The 16,808-nt window shown below is 40.2% G+C and overlaps 2 protein-coding genes across 6 annotated transcripts in view; both read left to right on the forward strand.

Annotated features, from left to right (window-relative positions):
• Positions 1-16,808, forward strand: part of LOC126108500 (zinc finger protein 93-like) — a 501,709-nt gene that overhangs the window by 217,263 nt on the left and 267,638 nt on the right. The window lies entirely within an intron of this gene.
• The window catches only part of LOC126108499 (zinc finger protein 436-like), a 501,483-nt gene that overhangs the window by 216,906 nt on the left and 267,769 nt on the right, over positions 1-16,808 (forward strand). The window lies entirely within an intron of this gene.

Genomic DNA, 16,808 nt, shown 5'->3' on the forward strand with positions numbered 1-16,808 from the left:
TTACGATGGAACTGATATAGAAATATGGGAAGAAATTGAAACATTAGAATAGAAGCATTAGTTTCTTTATCAAATGCATCTACTTTTGCACCAGCTATTTTTACTTTACCACCATTCAGAGCATGCAAAATATTATTATTGTTTAAACTGTTTAACCAAGCTGTGGATTCTTTATTATAATTATCCTTCTATTCTTTATCCAATTCAGCAATTGTATTTTCAGTTACATATTTAGATTTGTATGTAGCCATACAAAATCCAGCGATTGTCAAATGACAAAATGGATCAATATTAGCTTTCTCTAGAAATTGTTTTCTTAGTTCTAAACAACCTTTTCTTAAAATATCTACATCAGAATTACAGTATTCAACAGTTTCTTTTTTCATATTGAACATACAATTTTCTTTAAATCTGGATCTGTGCCATTTGAGACATGCTTCTCTATCTTTCAGCTTCATAGTGTCAACACAATAATATCTGGAATTGGTCCTAAGTAATTTTCATTTCCTTGTGTATTGAACAAATGTGGGAAGTATCCCTTCTTCCATTCTTTGAAGTCAAATGTTTTTGGAAAACTACTGAGACACCCTTGTACAAAATTACTACTACCTGTAATTTTCAGTTCTAAATGCCTTATCCTTTGTGTACATGTATGAATAAAAGTTATCAATTTACTTCTTTTCTTCGAATTTTTTACTCTTCTTCATTAGATTAATAAAAATCAGTCCTTAATAAATGAATTCTCTTTCCTGTCGTTGTGGCATAGATACTTGTATAGATAAAGCATTTACACTTTTAATTTTTTTACTGTCGCTAGCATTTTTACTGTGTATTTTTTCATTTTTGAATTTGCAATACAATACAAATTTCATGAAAAAGAAATTGTGATCTATAATGACACACTACTGAAACCTGGAATAAATATTTTTATGTAATATATTTTTATTCAATGTAAATGGCGTCAATTCTGAGCACATCTAATGCAGTTATCACTAGTTCAGAAACACATATGAAGAATGTATTCGAATGTATCAATCAAAAAAGTTATGAATTGAATTTAGGTATTTGGTTTAAGGATATTTGGGTTCCATTATTCTATGAGAAGCATGTGTAGATTACGAATTATATTTTAACTTTTCTATGTGGAATTCCAGACCTGAAATATTTCCCATCTAGATAATTGACACAATATAAAAGAGATTATGTTACATTTCTTAATGGTAACAAAACACCATACAAAGAAATACAACACAATAATCCACTTTATTTACACTAAGAATATATTCGAAATGAAATGAAACCTGAATAATCTTCTCCAAAAGAAATTTTAAAAATTCAATATTGACATTTGATACAAAACAACGTAAACAAGAAAGAAAATATTACATTGTTTTAGAAAAAGAACTACTCGATTATCTGAAGTATACAGAAATTGTTGAAAAAGATAAATCTCAAAAAAACTACTGAACAATATGTGACAGAAATACAAGGAAAAAAACAAGAATGTCTCCAACCAATAAATATATTTCTTACACCGTAGAAATGAAGAAACAATAAATTATTTACATAGCTACATCTAAGCAATATGCTATAAACAATTATTTTAAGGGTGGTGGTGTCTTGTCCATCAAATCATCTTTCAGAAGGATTATCTAATTATAATAGTGGAAGACCCAAACAACACAAAAAATTTTATGGCATAAAATATGAATGTACAGATGATAAATTAGTACAACATATGCAAATATTTATTTTGGTGTACACAGAGTAAATAATAGTAAAGAAATGTACAATATTCCTTTTAACAGACTATCTTATTTTGTTGATAAATTATGTGATCAGTCCAATGATACTGTTGACAAATTAAATGAGGAGAGAAAAAATATTTATGACGTAGTTTTGAATGCGCCTGCTATAGAACTTTATTTTATCTAATATATTTTTATTTATGTATAAATGGAGTCAGTCATAGAGCCTGTTAATAACAAGCTTGCATATAATGGTAAGCATGCATCTGTGGCTATTGATGAAAATAATAATCCATTGTTTAAAGCAAAAGATTTTGCTGAAATATTGGCATATAAAGACACTGACTATGCAATTAAAAAACATATTCATAAAGATGATAAAAAGTGTTTGGAAATTTTAACCCAGAGGGCACCTCAGGATTACGAGGTAATGAAAAATCATCGATATTTATCAAAGAACTTGGGTTATATTGTTTAACTTTTGGATCGTAAAAGCAATAAGCAAAAGCATCTATAATATGGGTTATACATGAAGTGTTATCAGCAATTCATGAATGGGGTGAATACAAGACTAGAAAAGAATTGATAAATTCCACAGAAATCAAATAGAATATAAAAATTATTGTATAAAATGAGTAGAGAATATAAATCAATTGGCTGCAAAAGAATAGAAAATTTGAGATAAACTGTTGATACGCCTTTTGATGTAGTAAACGGAAGAAATGAAGAAATAAATACATTATTACTTAATGTTGTTCCTCAACTAAATAATGAAAATTTAAGACCAACTTCTGTTATTCTAAACTATGGTTTTAATTATGAATATTTTCTTATTCAAGCATAGTTTAAACATGATGTCTAAATTGTGAAGAATTTTTAAGAATTAATTATCTACCATATCCGATAAATTTAAATCATCGAATGAAAGAAACATTAAGAATTATTTGTCATCAAAATTATTTCAGTACTTTCGATAATTATTCATGAGAAGTTTTAAATCTGGCTTTTTATCTTAATTCAACTTAAAGAAAGTCAGCTGTCAGAAAAAATGGCCACTAAGAAAAACCATAGAAAAATAAAAAATCATGTAAAAATTATTTGATATCAATGGCGACAGTCTCAAAAACATGTATGTCGAATTTATTGGAATCTGTTCAGAATAACAACATGATTGTTTATAATAATACAGAAGCTTTTGTGATAATTGGTAAAGAGAATAATCCATGGCTTAAAGGCAATTGTATTGCAGAACTTTTAGAATATCAATTATCGAGAGATGCTATCAGGATAAATGTTGATGAAGTTGACAAAATATGCATATTAGACTTAGCGAATTTAAATCACTATTTAAATTCATTATCTAGAAATATACATCCTAATACTACGTTTATTAATGGATCAGGACTTTATTCTCTTATTGTATCATCAAACCTCCCAGCTGCAAACGAATTTTAAAAATGGGTAACACAAGTTTTACACCGATTAGAAAACATGGTGAACATAAATTACAATCAATAATTGACAAATCACAAGAAACTGAAGATTTGAAAATTGATAAATAATGGCTATGTGTGTTCTGAAGAAAAGGAGAGAAGACATTCAGAACTTAAGAGAACGAATTAATGAGAAAGATGAAATAATTAGAGAAATACAACCACACGTAGTTACACCAACTCAAGATACTAATTTGAGACATATGTTTATTCTTAAGAGTTATTTCATGATGAATGTGAATATACTTATTATGTCATTAGAGCACAACAAAGAAATTTACTAAAACAGTTAGATGAAATTATAGATAGACATTCAAACTGTGAAGAAATGTTGAGACTGGAATACGATCATTAACTCAATAAATTTATACCAAGAAATGAAAGAAAATTTGCGGATTTTTTGTAGACAGAATTATTGTTATATCTTGGATGACTATTCACAACAAGAATTGATTTATGATATAATGAATCTTCATCAGACTGAATTAATATAAGTTTGTTTTTTAAAGTACTTGTGAAAAATAACACCTTTCGTCTCCTTTGAAACTGAACAAGTAATTCACATATTCATCAGTTTATTGATTTATGAATGTAGAGGTTTTCATTCAAATAACATACAGCTAGAAAGAATAGAAGTTCAATTTCTTTCATTCTTAGTGTAGCCATTTATATAGAATAACTTTTATAAACAATGTATAAAATTACTTTTGTTTTATTAACCAAATTATTATGTGAATTACCAAAACCTAACCATTTAACATAAACCTTATTACCTTTCTTATTTAAAAGTTTTGCAACAAGATATACATCAGAACATTTTGTTTTTGGTAATTCTTGTTCATAGAAATATCCTTTGATATCTTTCAATTTGTATGTGATTGGATTAGAATAAATAAGATCTTCAGTTTCAAAAAGTTCACTAATTTTAACTTTATCTCCTTTTTCAAATCTCGATTTTTCATTAGACACAACACTAGTGGACTTACAGCTTTTTAATTAGCTTCTGTTGGTTTCATTTTTATAGCTGAATGTTTTGTGTTATTATATTCGTCAAATAATTTCGAAACTAGTAAACCAATAATAATTTCCTTGAAGAGAAAATTTTTTCACATCATTTCTTTAAGAGTTTTTAAATCATTCAACAACAATTGCGTTAACTTCACTAAAAGCTGAAAGACGATTAATATTATATTTTTTCATTAATTCTTTAAAATCTGTATTATAAAAATCTTTTCTGTTAGCTGTTTGTAAATTTTTTATATTGTAGGTTTCCCTATATATTTTTTCAAAAGCGTCAACTACATTCTTACCAGTTTTATTTTAAACCTGAATATCTCAAGCAAATTTTGAAAAAAAAAAAACATACGGAGCAGTTAATAAATATTTAAATCCTTTATTGGTTTTCAGAATTTCTTTAAATTTTCTAGAGTCCATTTTGACTAAATCAGCTTGCCATAAATCATCTTTAGCAAGTGAAACAACATTTCTTCTTTTAAAATTTTTGCTCATAATTTATGTAGTTCATCACTAATTTCTTGACGAATATTTAGCCCTTTGCCTACAAAATTTTTTAAACACATTCACTCTATTTTCTTTTACATAATGTTCAAAGACCTTCATTTGTTTATCTTACATTTTCAGATTTTAATCTGTGGGGATTATGTGTTTCAGCAAATTTTTTACCCTTCAAACTGTAGTTATGATTATGATTATCCATTTCTGTAGAATAAAAATTTATTAAATTTTAAATTTTATTCTAAAGAGTCCTTACTTCTAGATATTTAGCAACTTTCTCATCTAAATTATTATATTTCAAATGTAATGACGTAAGTATTCTTTCTAGCATTTCTACGTTAGTTAATTTTTCACAAAGACTTGTTATTATGTCGATTAAATTTTTATTATGATGCTCCATGATACCATCACAAATACCATTACTCTGCCTTAAATCTGTGAGCATTTTGTTATATTCATTCTTTGTAACAAAGTTTTTTAATTCTTCTTTAATAAAATAATTATTCAACTGAGTTAAACTTCTTCTGTTTTTAGGATTTATAACAAGATTTGACAATTCATTCTGTAAGTAATGTTTGGTAACTACATGTTTTGCATCTATTGGATCATTTACATTCGCAATTCTTTTACCTTTAAAACCAATGTTACCTCTAGTTACTTTAAAAAGTCCTAAAATTCTTTTTGAAATTGTTTAATTATATTAATTATTTTTGAGTCTACTGATTATTGAATACTTTTGACTTTTGAAATTAATTCATTGTTAATTTTTGGATGTAATGATTGAAATCTAAATCGTTTGTGAGTTTATTTTCAAAAATTTCCATATATTAAAATCAAAATATTATTAAACTTTTAATTATCTGACAGCAATTTTAGCACAAATAGTCACAAATGACAATATATTACTTCATTAACCCTTATTTCATTAACCCTGCTTAGCTGGGTGGTAATGTGCTTGCCTCCTATACAAGCAGCCCTTGGTTCGATTCCTATCAGGTTGTAGATTTTCTCTGCTCATTGACTGGGTATTATGTTGTCCTCAGCATCATTTCATCCTCATTGATAGCACACAAGTCGCCCAATGTGGGATTGACTGAAATAAGAGTTGCACTTGCCAGCTGAACTTTCCCAGATGGGACCTCCCGGCCAGGAATGCCACATGCTCATTTCCATTTTTTACTTCATTAAAATATGAGTTCTCTCAGCAATGAAGTATACATCACTTCTTCCTACATAATTTACTAACTGTTTCGGTACATTGCTGCCAAATGAATCGAAAACAAATTTTACATCTTCAGTCTTATAATTACAAATCCAATGAGTATCAACATGATTAGATCTATCTAAATTAACTATTCCAGTGTCATATGTTCTAGGATGACTTGAATCAAGAAAACGCCACGAATATATTTAATATTTAATTGTTTAATTAATTTTTCTATACCAAAATTACTTAATGCATTAGGATAAAAATCCATAATTTTTTGAGGTTTTTTTCTATTGTTTGATTATGTTCTTCCAATTATGGATAACTTTTTTCCTTGTTTATTATTGCAGCTGTGATTGTTGCAGAACCACCAGCAATTGAACCAATAATTAGTAGATATGGTAATACAGCTAATAGTAATGAAAGAAGTCCTCATCCATGTTTATTTATATATTCAATAATATGCTTCACAGCAGGAACACCTAATATAATAAGTAAATTATCATTATTGTTTATATCTCTTTCTTTTTTGTGCATAAATTAAAAATGGTTCAATACTATGTAACTGTTCATTGTTTGCTTTAATTTTAATTGATTTTGGTTTAGTCTTGCCACTGGGTAGCAAAGTATCTTCAACTGAAAAGTTTTCATTTATACTAATTAAAAATTTGTAAGAATTAATAAGAATGATGCTGGAATTAAAATAAATGGTTCAAATGGCTCTGAACACCATGGGACTTAACTCCATAGGTCATCAGTCCCCTAGAACTTAGAACTACTTAAACCTAACTAACCTAAGGGCAGCACACACATCCATGCCTGAGGCAGGATTCGAACCTGCGACCGTGGCGGGAATTGAAATAAAAGATACACTTCCATAACAAGGTAAAATTCGTGTTCCTGTTGTAATATATGAACCAGAATATTCACTAGAGTTAGAAGAAGAAGAAAGGCTAAAACATCAAAAAATTCCAATTTCTTTCTTTGAATCAGAAACTGTTGAAATAGACAGATTAGAAGGAAATTGAAATTTTGCAGTAGATATTAGTGATTAGGAAGGCATCCACACGGTGGGTGGCGGAAAGGGAACGAATGTTATTGAACAAGTTACGGCGCTGTCGCGCCATGACAGGGATTTAGACGAGGGTGTCGATACGGGAGGAGGTAAAATGGGCCTGATTATAGGAGTAGGTGGCATAGGTGTTGAGGTGGAAGACGGATCAGTCGGCAAAGGATATCTACTGGAGGGTGTGGGGGCGCTGGAATGGGTGGACATTCTGGAGGATGATGCTTTTTTATTCCAGTCTCTGATCACAAATGAATTCTTTAGATGATGACCAGTTTCTGTCTGTAATGACCATCCTTTGATCTAAAATACATAAATATATGTATCTAGTAAGCAGTGTGTCTTTAAACATAAAACAGCAATGTTGTTGTTGTCGTCGTCTTCAGTCCTGAGACTGGTTTCATGCAGCTCTCCATGATATACAGTAAAGCTGCATGCCCTCGGCAAAAATTACGGCTGTAGTTTCCCCTCGCTTTCAGCCATTTGCAGTGCCAGCACAGCAAGGCCGTTTCGGTTAGTGTTGCAAGGCCAGATCAGGCAATCATCCAGATTGTTGCCCCTGCAACTACTGAAAAGGCTGCTGCCCCTCTTCAGGAACCACACGTTTGTCTCGCCTTTCATCAGATACCCCTCCATTGTAGTTGCACCTACGGTACGGTCATCTGTACGCTGAGGTACGCAAGCCTCCCCACCAACGGCAAGGTCCATGGAAAACAGCAATATGTATCACAATATACTCTCATAGGACCAGGGAAATGTACAGGTAAAATACGGTATAACGTACCTTTTTACACTATGTCCTAAAGTGATACGGCCATAATTGCATCGTCAAAATATATAAATATAATCAGCATAGCATCGTCACATAGATTTAAAATATAGTGTAGAATAGGCCACATCGTCCATATAGTGATTATTGCCAACTAGCTACTGAAGTACAGTAGCATCCAGAAACCTGTTTGCTACATCCTCCCAAGATGTCGCTACTGTGGGCTTGCTTATATGTAGTCATCATTTACGCAAAAACATGATCTGATGAAAGCACATTGTAGCAGACTTATTAAAATTTATGACTATCATAGAAACCAACTGTGATACATTCAAAGATGAATGCAGTTACCCGTGTAAAGTTATTAAAAGGAAATATATGAAGAGTATAGGTCCGACCCTTTTTGTGGTGAATTTACGGTCAACAATTAATATAGCGTAATACAGTGCCTGTGGCAACCTATAAATTGCTTATGAAAGATAAAATGTCTATATGATAGCTGAAAAAGAGACAGATCAGTGAACAGCACCCTCTGTTGGGTCGGCCGCTAGGATCTTATGTAAGCGCGCACCGATCGTAAGAACTTAACCAATAGATGGCTTTACATACATCGTGACATGTCTCCCACAGAAAACGTTTAAACAACATATAAGCATTCAATAATTAAAATTATATAGTTTGGCTATACATTCTATGAGTAGGTAGGAGATAATCAGTTACAGGATTAGAGCGACTACTATGTGGAAGTAAGGGAATGCCTTCTGTTCTCAACATAACTCATCAAGTAAGGCTAGGTATAAACACGTGAGGCATTCTTTGGTTATCGTAGAATGTTATCAAATGAAGCAAAGTAGGCGTTGGGCATCCTAGTGGGCTCATGCGTTTTGGCCTTGTAAATTTCCAACTCCTCCAACAAGTCGAGAGCGCGACCCTTCTCTGCCCTGTGTAAAATACGCAAACAACTCTCGATATTGTCTACAGTATGGCCGGTTTCTGCTAAATGCATTCCTAATGCAGTTTTGTTATGTGCTTGCAAATGCTCCATGAATCTAATTTAAAAGAGCGGCCAGTTTGACCGATGTAAAATTTGTCATAACTACTACAAATGATTTTGTAAACCCCAGAACCGTCAAATTTATCAGAGTCTTTACTCAAACTGTGTTTTAAACGGAGTTTCAGAGTTTTGTTAACATGAAAACGACATCTAACATTAGATTTATTCAAACACTTTTCTATTTGTTAGGACATTTTTTCCGTAAAATTTCGTTGGAATAGTTTTCAGGTTTTCTTTATTTTTTCTTTTTTCTAGATGATTGTGGATCGGCCTATTATTTACTTACTGTTTTTTATCCTATTGTATGGGCGCATAACATCTTTAGCTGAAAAACCATTGGCTACTGCAATTTGCTTTAATATACTAATTTCTTGGCGTATTTCACTGTCGGCCAATGGTAATCTAAAAAGTCGGTGGAACATAGAGGTGAAAAAGGCTCTTTTATATCGAGGCAGATGGCATGAACTGGCTCCAATAATAGTATCTGCACATGTAGGCTTTCTGAAAATCGAAAATTTATGTCTGTTATCAACCTTCTTAACGGTAAGGTATAAACAGTTAATTGAGCCCGCGTCTTTTATTTCTGTAGTACACGCTGTTTTTTGGTGCATGTTGCCTATGGCTTGAGCAAATGCGGTAACCTCATTCTCGTCCCCCTCTAACAGTAACAAGATGTCATCGACATAACGTTTATAATATATGGTCTTGTCTTTCAGTCGTGGAAACTTAGTAAAGAACTTACATTCTAAGTCGTTCACGAAAATGTCTGCTAACGTACCAGCCAGACTGTTACCCATCCCAAGGCCATCTTTTTGTTGATATATTTTGTCATTGACTGTAAAATAGTTATAAGTTAACGCAAATTCTAAAAGTTCCATTAATTCTGTGTATTCTGCAGTACTAATCTTGTTATGAGTTAGCAGATTACGTTTAATAATTTGAAGAGTTTCCTTTTGGGGACACTACTGTAGAGGTTTTTTGCATCTAGGGAAGCTAGTGTCGCATTATTTGGAATGTGTATATCCTTAATCGCATTTGCAAGGTCAGAATTGTTTTTCACCCCGAAATTGGTAGAGAAAGTGTACACCGCTTTAAGTTTGTTGCTAAGAAACTTATTTAGTTTACAACATGGCGATGACAAATTGTTAACAATTGGACAGACTGGGTTTCCTTTCTCATGTATCTTAATCTGCGATCTCAGTTGGGGGAGCTTAGGATTTATCATTTTTAGCGATTTCTTTTCGAAATCTTTAAGCAGAAATTGGGAGCTGTCTATCTTTTTCCGTAAATCTATTTGGAACTTCTGTGTTGGGTATTTGTGAACTTCTATTATCTCATTTTCAGAGAAGAATTCCTCCGTTTTCTTACTATAGTCCTCTTTATATATAAGGACCCTTATCTGCGCGAATGACCATTGCCTTCTTTTTTTTAAACTTTGTATTAAGATTTTTTAAAATGCGACTCTCATGAATGACGGCATTAGAAGATTTACACTGACTAGATAAAGCTTAATTAACTTTAACGGCTGTGTCCACAGCTTCTAGTTTCGTCATCTTAGCTGCTTCACACGCCATTTTAGTTTCAGCTATGACTCTTATAATGGTTCGATTATTAGGATTAGGAGTGATATTGTGTTGTAAACCTTTATTCAGCAGAATATTTTCATCCTCACTCAATTCGATATTTGTCAAGTTAGCCACTCTATCATAAAAGCGATGTTGTCCCACGCCATCCTTACTTTTTACAACATTAGTCTTCTGACGCTTTAGCAATACGCCAAACTTTTTGTTATGCCTCTTTTCTATTCTTTCAACATTAATCCTTACTCTGTTAGAGCTTTCTTGCCAAACAAACTGAAACTGCATATGAACCTGATGATGTCCTCAGAGGTGGGGGGGGGGGGGTCGAAGGAAATTGCCAGGAGGGGGGGGGCATCCAGAGGGCAGACAGGGACAGTGAGTTCAGGAGTGATGTGGGGTGGTCGGGCCTTGCATTTCTAGGATTAAGTGGGATGTGGGAGGTTGCAGGTGTTGCAGGAAGGAGGGGACTGTAGGTTGGGGCACTGCCGGAGGAAGTGCGCCTGTTTACAGTGTGGGTAGACAGGGGCCTTGCGGCACTCATATTAGGGTGTGCATTGTAGCATAGACACCTCTGGCAACGGAGGGATTGAGGAGGGGAACGGTAGGGGTCGACCTTGTACCGTTGATGGAAAAGGAGGGCACCCTCCTTCAGGAGATGGTCGATGGATGGGGCATGTTCTGAGAACACCAACATATGGGACCGACAGGGTTGAATGTCCGGTGTACTGCCCGTATTTCTAAGGATGGGTGTGTCTTAAGCTCCTCCAACACCTCCTCCTCCGTGATCGTCGGACTAAGCCAAGTGATCACATCAGTGAGGGTCGGTGGGTGATGTGGGGGTTGGGGTTGGCGGGAGGAGGACGGGGAAGGTGCAGGGGTGAGGGAGGCATTTGGGCCAAATCGGGTAATGGGGATTCGGAAGAGGATGTCTGTGTGAAGGGTGGGGCTGTGGGAGGTGATGAGAACGGCGTCTTGGTGGGGAGTGAGGAGGGAGATGTGGGCTCCGGGAAAGTGATGGTGGAGGAGTAATATGAGGTTCTGGGCCTCAAGGAGAGAGGGATCAAAACAGGAGACGAGGCATTTGTAGGAGGAGGGGGAGGAGCAGGAGGAGAAGGAGGAGGAGGAGGATCGGGACGAGGAGGAAGTAGCAGGGATAGGTGGGGTGACATCCATGGCATCCTGGGGGGGAAGGAGGATGGAGCTGGGACGTTTTGGGAGCAGAGGAGGCATGGGTGCCACTGGGGCACTTTACGGCGACTGAAGGGTGAGAGGAGGCATGTGGGACAGGAGCAACTGGGAGATGGCAGGAAGTGGCAGATCCCAGCGTGGATGCTGGAGCTGGCGCCGGAGACAGGGATGGTGACGGTGAAGGCGATGGCGATGGTGAAGACGATGATGAAGGTGAAGGCGATGGCGAGAGCGGGGCATGGGCCATGGCCCTCCGGGCCACCACCCTGGTGGGGGCTGCAGAGACGGAGGGAACAGAGTGAGGGAGAGGAGGGAAGGGATGAGAGGAGGAGTCGCAGGAGGAAGGAGCCGCAGCTGTGGCGACAAAGAGCAAAGGAGAAGTGAGGGTGAGAAGTGGGGGTGTCAGAGGTGTATACAACAGCGGTAGTGGAACCAGTGGTAGTGCTGGTGGGGGTTGTCATGATTACAAGGAGGAAAGGAACAGGACAGGACAAAAACTACAGAAGAAAACAAGGGACTCACGAAGACAGACGAAGACGGTTGAAACGCTGACTGGGGCCGAGTGCCCCACTTCGCTGCCGCTGGCGGGAGGCGACTGCAGAGGCTGGAACACTGGCGGGAACTGGGAACGCTGGCTGGCTGGCAGGAACACTGGCTGGCTGGCAGGAACGCTGGCTGGCTGGCAGGCAGGAATGCTGGCTGGCTGGCTGGCTGGCTGGCTGGACCACTGCTGCTGGCTGGACCGCTGCTGCTGGCTGGACCACTGCTGCTGGCTGGACCGCTGCTGCTGGCTGGACCACTGCTGCTGCTGGCTCGCTGGCTGGCTGGCTGGCTGGCTGGTTGGCTGGCCCTGGAAAACCTTTGCCCTTCGATTAGAGGCAATGCTGCTATCCGAGGGCGGTACTCTTGCGAGTTACCGCCGGAGATGCTGGAGGTGAGAGGGACGGTTTTTTTCCTATATTGTCATTTTGCACATCATACAAGGTGGGCTGGCAGCGGAAAATCTTACTCCACTCTTCAGCCACAACCAGTACAATACAAGAGAAAATCTATGAAGACAGAAAAGTAACATACAGTAATTAAAAACATGAAGCCATTCACACTCGACAGAAAACAAGAAAACTGGCGGCACTGCGTACAAACACTGATGATTTAGATGACACACGTGAACGAAGGAGCGTGGGCAGTTAAAAACACTGAATCACAAACACGACAGCACACACACTAAATCAATGGCGATGATCTACAGCACGGGAATGTCCACTTAATGTGTGCAAGTTTGGGGACTTGCTAAAAGGGGAAGAAGGTGGTGGGGGAGGGAGAGGGGAGAGCAGAGATGCCAATGGCAGAGGAGATGGGGGAGGAATGAAGGTATGGGGGGTAGGGGAAGCCTGGGGGAGGAGGGGAGAGGAAGGGAATAGGGAAGGAAGGGAGAGAGGGTGCCCTGAAAACGAAACTCAGGAAGTGGGAGGGGAGGATCAATGTTGATAGGAGGGGTAGATGGAGGGGAGGAGGGCGTCATCAGGGAGGGGGAGCTGGTGGAAGCCACCTTGGGAGAGGGTAAGGAAGGTGGAGAGATGGAGAGCGGCAGTGGATGGGGTGGGGGAGTATGTGAGAGATAAGGGGGTGAGGGGGATGTAGTTTATGGGAGGTGTAGAGGATCCATATCCATTCGAGGAAAAGGAGGAGGTTTGGGAACGGAATAAGGTCATACAGGAGCCGCTTGGGGAGGGGAGACAGATGCAATAGGCGAGGCAGAGAGCATGGCGTTCGAGGAGTTGAAGGGATTTGTAAAAGGTTGGAGGGGCAGAGATCCAGGCAAGGTGGGCGTAGCAGAGGATAGGGCGGATGAGGGACTTATAGGTGTAGAGGATGGTGGAGGGGTCCAGACCCCATGTACGGCCAGCAAGGAGCTTGAGGAGATGGAGTCAGGAGCATGCCTTGGCTTGGATTCGATTGTCCAGAGATGGGGGATCGAGGAGAGGCGATGGTCAAGGGTGCCGCCAAGATACGCAAGGGAGGGGGTGAGGGCGATAGGATGACCGTAGATGGTGACATAGAAGTCGAGGAGGCGGAAGGAAGGGGTGGTTTTGCCTACAATGATCTCCTGCGTTTTGGAGAGATTGACCTTGAGCAACCACTGGTTGCACCAAGCAGTGAACCGGTCAAGATGGGATTGGAGAAGGTGTTGGGAGCGCTGTAGGGTGGGGGCGAGGGCAAGGAAGGTGGTGTCATCGGCGTACTGGAGAAGGTGGATGGGGGGGTGAAGGTGGCGGCATGTCCGCTGTATACAAAAGGTACAGAAGAGGGGAGAGGACAGAACCTTGGGGCACACCGGCAGAGGGGAAAAAGGTGTAGGAATCCGCATTATGGATGGTAACATAGGAAGGACGTTGGGAAAGAAAGGAGCCGATCAGACGGACGTAGTTAATAGGAAGGGCGAAGGTTTGGAGCTTGAAGAGGAGACCAGAATGCCACACACGGTCATAGGCGCGTTCGAGGTCGAGGGAGAGGAAGATAGCAGAGCGATGGGAATTGAGCTGTTTGGAGACGAGATGAGTGAGGTGAAGGAGGTCATCGGTAGAGATGGAAGGCCGAAAGCCACACTGGGTAACGGGAAGGAGGCAGTGCTGGTGGAGATGCTGGTGGATGCGCCGGGTAAGGATGGATTCCAGGACCTTGCTGAAGACCGAGGTAAGGCTGATAGGACCTTAGGAGGAGACAGCGGATGGCAGTTTGTCGGTTTAAAGTAACATCAGGATGTGGGATGTTTTCCACAGGTCGGGGTAGTAGATAGTGGACAGGACTACATTATAGAATCTGGCCAGGGTGGAGCGGGAGGGGGCAGGAGCTTCACAATGGTGGCAATAGGTGACACGATCATGATCAGGAGCGGTATTGCGTTTCATGCGATGTGTAGCGATGATATCCTGAGTAGTGATGGGGCATTGAGTTCAGTGTGTGCAATATTGCCCAAGTACTGGAAACCAGGAACGAGGAGAGGGACTGAGGTGACAGTTCGATCGCGGACCTCCGGGAAGAGGGAATAATCGAACTGGGGATCGTCTGGGATGGTAAAGATATCGGAGAGGTAGGAAGCTAAGTGATTGGCCTTACTAAGGTTGTCAGGGAAGGGTTGATTATCATGAAGGAAAGGGTAGTAGGTGGGGGGGGGGGTTTAGATCCGGTAAGGCAGCGGAAGACTGACCATTACTTGGACGAGTTGATAGGATATTTAGCATTAAGACGGGTGCATGTCTGTCGCCAGTCCTGGTGTTTCTTAGCCGCGAGCAAGTTTCTGATGTGTCGTAGTTGCCGGTGGGGTTGTAGTGTGTCTGGGTCATGCGCGAAAAGGAAGGCAGTGTAGAGACAGCACGATTCACGAAGAAGGAGGACGGCCTGTGGAGGTAAAGTAGGACAGTGGGGGTGGATAGCGACAGAAGGGACATGGGCCTCCATGGCCTCAGACAAGGTCTGCTGGAGAAAGGAAGCGGCATGGGTAATATCATCAGGGTGGTGGTAGGTGAAGGGGTGGCTATCGACCTGGGTAGAGAGGATATCCCGGTAGGAATTCCAGTCGGCATGGGAATAATCATGGACGTATTTCGGGGGAGGGTAATTACGAGGGTCGGGATGGGGGGCGACGACCGTCTGAAATGGTCAGAGAGATGGTCACTTCCTATGGGGTCCAGGAAATCCACCGCTATGCAACCAAGGAGGTTAGGGGAGGAGAGGATGACATCGGGAGTGGAGCTGGATTCAGGGCGGGTATGCTGGGGAATGGGAACGAGATCGCCTTGGATGGAGCAGAGGAACCGATGCCACCACGAGGGGGACTGGTGCGTGAGGGAGTTTTATAAATGAGAATAATTATAGTAGGCAGAGATGTTTCTTCGATGCACATGCTTATCGAATGTGTTTCTTCTCAGATACTGCTATGTTTGCAGGCAAGGCAACGTTGACATTTGCATTGCCAGAATGTCAGACCACAGCTCCGTCTGTAAGTAGGAAAGAAACAGGCAACCATCCGCCCTGTCCTCAGAACTGCACTCCCGACCCGGCACTGTGGTCTGACGCCGAAATAACTCCCATTCCCGCCGCTGAGCGGCGCTACTGATAAGTCAGTATTGGAACTCGTCACTTTGGTGTGACACCAAAATAAATCCCTTTCCCAGCGCTGAGCCGTGCCACTGGTTGCTCAGTGTTACAACGCCGTATAGAATTTAAAAAAGGAGAAATTGCAAATAATTGCTGAATTAAAGACAGGAAACTGTAATTTATATATGTTTTGTTAATTGAATTTACTATTATGGATACATATACCGTGGCTGAAGAACCAGAAACATCTCTACCCATCTCTACCCATTCAAATCACAAACTCCTTGTTCTATATCAGTCTGTCTGTAGAAGAGCAGCGCATCTCCGGCGGTAATCCGAAAGGATACCGCCCTTCGATTGTGCCTTTCCACCTCTAATCGAAGCTACAGGTATTTGCAGGTGCCAGCCACCCTGCAGGGGTCCATCCAGCAGCCAGCAGCGAGCAGCAGTCCCAGCCAGCAGCCAGCAGCGGTTCCAGCCAGCATCAGTTCCAGCCAGCAGCCAGCAGCGGTCCCAGCCAGCCACCAGCAGCAGCAGCAGCAGCAGCGGCGTCCCCACCGCCCAGCCAGCTGGGTTGCCCCCCCGCCTCCCCCCCCCCATCAGCAGCAGCAGAGTGGGGCTTCGGCCCCAGACTCCTTCATCGTTCTCCATCCCTTTTACTCCGTGTTTCTCGTCACTTTGCCTGTCCCTCATTTGATTCTTTGTCCTGTCCTGTGTTTTTCCCCTTATCACCATGTCAACCCCCACCACCATTACTGCAGCCACTACCACTGCCATCATATACACATCTCCCTCCGCTGACGCCACCACTATCATGTGGTGTGCCCAATCATCCCCCCTCAGTCCATCCACCCACTCCTCACTCTCCCATCTCCCTCACTATTTGTTGCCCCATCCCCAGCTCCTCCCTGCCGCGCCTCCTCTGATCCCTCCCTCTGCTCCTTCCATTTCCGCGGCCCCTGCTAGGGTGGTGGCCCGGAGGGCCACGGCCCACGCTCAACTTTCCCCTTCGCCCTCTTCATCGTCTTCATCATCGCAGTCACCATCGCCTTCGCCCTCACCATCTCTGGCGCCGACTCCAGCACTGGGA

The sequence above is a fragment of the Schistocerca cancellata genome, chromosome 11 (genome assembly GCF_023864275.1).
Source record: "Schistocerca cancellata isolate TAMUIC-IGC-003103 chromosome 11, iqSchCanc2.1, whole genome shotgun sequence".
Lineage (NCBI taxonomy): Eukaryota > Metazoa > Arthropoda > Insecta > Orthoptera > Acrididae > Schistocerca > Schistocerca cancellata.